Raw genomic sequence first — 6,000 nt, forward strand, 5'->3', positions numbered from 1 at the left:
TAACAAATAATTTATGATTTGAAACTTTGGCAGCATAATGATTTATAAAGTTAGATTTTTGGGACACTAAATCCCTCAATTTTATCAATTTAAGCACATCTCAATTGAATTGTCAATAATTATCAATTCTAATCAACAATCAATGCTCAATGATTTAATAAAAAAATTATCACAAAAATTAATTTTGTGAAGCTAAAAGGATAATTAAGATATATTATTCTATTTAATCTTAATCACTAAAACACCAAATTCAACAAATTCCAACAAATAAATTATACTAAATTTAAAGAAATCAATCACAAAAATTTAAAAAAAAAATCGACAGCATAACAACCTATCAATTGATATTTTTCAGGCACTAAACCCTCAATTTTATCAATTTAAGCACATCTCAATTGAATTGTTAATAATTAGTAGTTCTAATCAACAATCAATTCAAACTACATTTCAAGCTATTACATATAATCATCAAACAATTATATAATTTATCATAATAGGTGTTCAAAAATTATCCCAACAAGCAAATTGAAAAACAAAAAAAAAGTAAGAAAAGAACATAAAAACAATAAAAAAATTACCAAAGAAAAATAATTTCCTAAAGTAAAAGGTTAGTTAACAAAATAAAAGCCAATTTTACCCCAAAAAATGAAAAAGAAAATTAAAGCCTAAAAAAAATGGGGGAAAAAAGACTTGAACGGGGGTAATAGTGAACTTGGAGGTGACGGCGAGCTAGGGGATTGAACTGCTAGTTGGGGCATGGGGAGCTAGAGGACGGAGAGCTATCACAAGAGCTGGTGGCGATGGCTAGTTGGGGGAGACGCATGAGCTAAGGCAGTAATGCGAGCTAAGGGGGGAATCGTTGAGTCAGGTCAAGAGAATGAGCTAAGCGAAGAGTGAGCTAAAGGAGGCAAGAGAAGTTAAAAGGTGAAAGGAGAGCTGAGAGGTAGAAAAATGACAAAGGAGACATGAGCTTGTATTAGCTAAAGAAAAAAGACATACAGACATCATGTTATCTTTTGAGGCTGCATGTCTCAGAAGTTTGTAAGTTCCAGCACATTCAATGCCTTCCATGGAAGCATAGATGATTCAGGCTCTAAATCACATGAAAAAGCACAATTGAGTGGCTCGCACAAGAAGATCGAATATGCCCTAAGTCATAACCTAACAAGCAACGGTCTCTCTCACTCTAACGTAGGACACAAACCGAACATTTATAATCTACACTGGTCATAAAGTGTTCTACTGTTTGTTCATGGAAAAGAAAAAGGAAAGTACTTGATTGGTGAAGCAACCCAACCTGCAGCAGCCAACAATCCTAAATACGATACCTGGTTTGTCATGGCTTGTCAACAACATGAACCTTGGAATGATCAAATGAAAAGAACACAACTATAAAAAAAGAATTATGGGAGCGCATATTTCATAACACTTATATTTAAAAATGCTTCAAAATATTAAAGTAGAACATACTAGAGTGCTTGTAAAAATAAGTGCTCCAATATGGTAGTCTTTTAGAATATTTCCAAAAGAGGGCACTTCGAAAGACTTAAATAAAAAATAAAAAAATTGAATTTCCTTCCAAAGCACTTCTAGGAAGCACTCCAAAAAGTAAAATAATAAAAAATATAAATTAAAGGAAGCACTCTGAAAGACTTGAACAAAAAATTAAAAAATAAAAAAAGCACTCTGAGAGGTGAAGTAATAAAAAAAATATATAATAATTAAATAAATAATATTAAATTATTTAATATTAATAATTGAATTACTTATTGATTTTATGATTAATATAAATCTATTTAATAGTTTATGTTTTAATTTATGATAAATATAATGTTTAATAATATAATATTTATAATACTATTTTCTGTGTCACCACCAGAAGCATATGTTAATTCGCAACTTTGGAGTTTTAGATCCAAGCCCAACTTCATAGTCTTTTGCCCAATTTGAGGATCCTATTGTACTTATTTCCTATCCTTCCTCTTTATTTGAACGCATCCTGATTTACAATTTCAGGTCTTTTACATATGTTTGGATCATTCCTTGTCCACCTAAATCAAACCAAGTTAATCCATCGCAATCCTCAAGCCCTCAAGATAATGGTGACAAGCCTCCTGACACTGGGCCAAGTAGTCTTAGTTTATATCAAAATCTCCAGAACCGAAAGCGACCACAAGGTGGTGATGACGACACAATAACAGGGCTAAATGATCCCATTTATCTTGGTCTGGCAGCTTCAGCAGCACGAGATCTTGAATCTTCTGGTCTTTCTTTTCATTTTACTTCTTTGGGTTTCAGCGAAGTTTTGATTGAAAAAATCTGCATCTCAGCATGAAGGTATCATCCCAAACTCTAATTTTGAATCTTATTATTAATTAAGGGGTAAATTATTGAATTAGTAGATTAGTTAAGTTAACCATGTTTTCATATTGTAAATTGATATTTTGAATCATTGGATAATTTTATGATCATGATTAGACACTATTTTTTGTATCCCAAACTCATTGGACACAATGGGTCTATTTGAAAACTTATTTTGAGAATAGTTTTTTGTTTTTCAAAACAAGAGAATAAAAAATTTGTTTGGTAACATGTTTTTAAAAAATATTTTAGAAAACAAAAAATAAAATATTATTTTGGAAAACAGAAAAATGAAAACAACTTTTAGGTATTTTGTAATTATTGTTCTGGAAAATAAGGAAGAATAAAAAAACACTTATTTTCATTATTTTTTTGCTATCAAAACATGTTCTACAAAACACCAGTTTTCAGAACAATAAAATAAAAACTGTTTCAAATAACCCCAATATTTTTTTTTGCCTCATAGTAACTACTTGAAAATGTATTTCCCTCCATAAGCATTTCTTTCAACAGTTTAAGCAACTTTGTTAAACTCTTATTAGTCCACCCATATCTCGCTTTCAAATTGAACAACTACAACACTACTATTAGTCATATATATTTTGTACATCCTAAACACAAAGGTGTTTCTAAATTATTGCACAAATTATCATATTTGTACACCTTCTTAATAGCTTCAATGTCAGTATCATATAACATATTCTCTATTTGATCACAAAAATCCTTATCATCATCCTCATCGCGTGGCACAATACATTTTATAGATTCATCATACAATACCCATTATCTGTATGTTTTGTAAAACCCAAAACAAATTAAATGATACTTAATCTTCATAAGACTTTGTCACAACCCATCCAAGCACTTAACATAAGAATAATAAAACAATCCTTCATTATTAAGAACATTGTTCTTTGTAAATTTCAAAATTTAATCTATCCTCCTCTCATATTTATCACTTGTTCACAAAGTATCTATCCAATTACAGTTCATCATTACTTATTTTAAATATTAACAAATAATTTATTACTTGAAATTTTGGTAGCATAACAATTTATATGGTGAAATTTTCAGTGCACTAAATTCCTCAATTTACATCTCAATTGAATTGTCAATAATTATCAATTCTAATCAATAGCAAATTCTCAATGTTTTAATAAAAAAATTAGCACACAAATTAATTTTGTGGAGCTAAAAGGATAATTAAGATATATGGTTTTATTTAACCTTAATCACTAAAACACCAATTTCAACAAATTACAACAAATAAATTATACTAAATTTAAAGAAATCAATCATGGAAATCTTTTAAAAAAATTCAGTGGTATAATAACTTATAAATTGAAATTTTTCAAATATTAAACCCCCAATTTGATCAATTTAAATACATCTCAATTGAATTGTTAATAATTATCAGCTCTAATTAACAATCAATTCAAACTACATCTCAAGCTATTACATATAATCATCAAATAATAATATAATATTTCACAATAGATGTTCAAAAATTATCCTAACAAATAAATTAAAAAAAATGAAAAGAACATAAAAACAATAAAAAATAATTTCCTAAAGTAAAAGGTTAATTAACAAAATAAAAGTCAATTTTACCCAAAAAATGATAAAGAAAATTAAAGTCAAAAAATTTAAAAAAAAAATTGGATGGGGGCAACAGCGAGCTTGGAGGTGACGACAAGCTAGGGGATTAAACCTGGGGGCATGGAGAGCTACCACATGAGCTGGGGGCGACATCTAGCTGGGAGAGATGCATGAGCTACGATAGCAAGCTAAAAGGTGAGCTATGGCAGCAATGTAAGCTAAGGGGGAGATCGTCAGGTTGAACTGAGGGAATAAGTTAAGGGATGAGTGAGCTAAGGGAGACAGGATAAGCTAAGAGGTGAAAGAAGAGCTGAGAGGCAGCAAAATGACATAGGAGAGACACACGCATGTATCAGCTAAGGGAAAAAGATATATTAATGGCAACAGACATTAATACAACTTATAGCAACAAGTGCCCTCAGGCCTATTGTTATAAGTGTGTCTAATATTTTGGACACATTTATGGTGACAGGCTCAAGGGCGCCTATCACCATAGGTTGCATGAATTCAAACATAATTTAAATTATGTCTTAATTCAAACATAATTAAATAAATTAAAATTAATTTTTTATAGTTTTCTCCTAAATTTAAATTTTTTTATTAAGATATATATTAATTTTTTCTTTAACTTTTAATTAGTTTCTAATTTAAGACATATTTAATATATTGGATTTTGGAAAAAAATTAATTTTATTATTTAAAATATATTTTAGTAATAAATATTGTCATCAGTCTAGCTATTATTTCATAATTGTGTCTAAATCAAGACATAATTATGAATGTGTCTTAATTCTGATAAATTTTTTAAAATTTGTTCAAATTTATTTTAATAAATTATATTTTTTATTAAGTTTTTCACAATGAGGTCACAACAGCCCCAGCTGAGGGTTTACATTTTCATAAAGTCTTCTTGACTGTTATTCAAAAGCTTCAATAATGTATGCATGTTAGACCCTTTGAGACAATTATAGATCCTAGGAAGCAATTCTAATTGGTCAATAAAAATGGATTTCAATGCTATTTCTTTTTTATTTTTTCCTTAGTTTAGACAATCCATCATGAAAAGTAAAAGGGGTAAAGTTACTTTGTGTTGATTATTTTTTAAATTGAAGTTTTTTTCATTTGCATGTAAAAAAGGAATAAACGAATCAATCAAATTTTGAAAGGCTTCATAAAGTGCTTCTTAAGGAGTTAAACTTTCATTTGTCCATATTTCCAGAAAAGATATCTCTTGTTTTTCATTCCCATTTACATAAGAATGAATACTAAAATTTGCATTTCAAGCAAGCATGAATACAATATCTATAGGATAATTTTCGTCTTGAAAGGTATTTAGTGTTTTTATATTATATTCGTGATTCCCTCAATTTGTAATCCAATACAAAAATTTATAAGTTCTGCTAGGTTAGCTATATATTATGTATTATCAACAATTTTCACAGAAAGTAGTAAAATTATGTCTTGAGCAGTTACATTTACATATCTAGGACCCTTAACCCAAATAGATGCATCTCGAGTTCCATCGAGATTACCTCCCAATACAATTTTTTTCAAATTCATTAAAATTTCATGTACTAATTTTTGAATACCCACTATGGTAGAATTTCCATGTGGTATTTTTCTCATATTTTGCATGTGTGACGCATGTTCCCTCTATTTCTCCAAGCAAAGCTCTTCACATCACAATGCCTATTGTGTCGGCTTGAACTTTCATAAGTGGAGATAAAATAAAACGTCCATAATAGAGACACTTACTATCTACTCTTGATTCAACACATTTCCACTGCAATGTTTGAGTGGATGCTCTTACTTTCTCTTGAACCATAATAATCTATTTTGATCAAATCTTTGAATTTAAATTATTTATTTCTCTTAAAATCTTTTCAATGTTTATTTTTCCTTTTATACATGTCTTTTTTTTATGGGCCTACATCCATTATGTGGTATAGGGGTTACATCCTGTATGAAACTTAATAGTATATCACTTATATAAATAGTTCTTAATGCTGTATCTCTTTTGAGACCAAGACCCTTTATTAT

The 6,000-nt window shown here is 29.1% G+C and overlaps 1 pseudogene; it reads right to left on the minus strand.

Moving 5' to 3' along the window:
- Positions 1–5,225: 5,225 nt before the first annotated feature.
- LOC129292315 (DNA-directed RNA polymerase subunit alpha-like) lies at positions 5,226–5,785 on the minus strand (annotated as a pseudogene).
- Positions 5,786–6,000: the final 215 nt, after the last annotated feature.

Source organism: Prosopis cineraria, unplaced genomic scaffold (genome assembly GCF_029017545.1).
Source record: "Prosopis cineraria cultivar Desert tree isolate PC_DT_omini unplaced genomic scaffold, ASM2901754v1 PC14, whole genome shotgun sequence".
NCBI lineage: Eukaryota > Viridiplantae > Streptophyta > Magnoliopsida > Fabales > Fabaceae > Prosopis > Prosopis cineraria.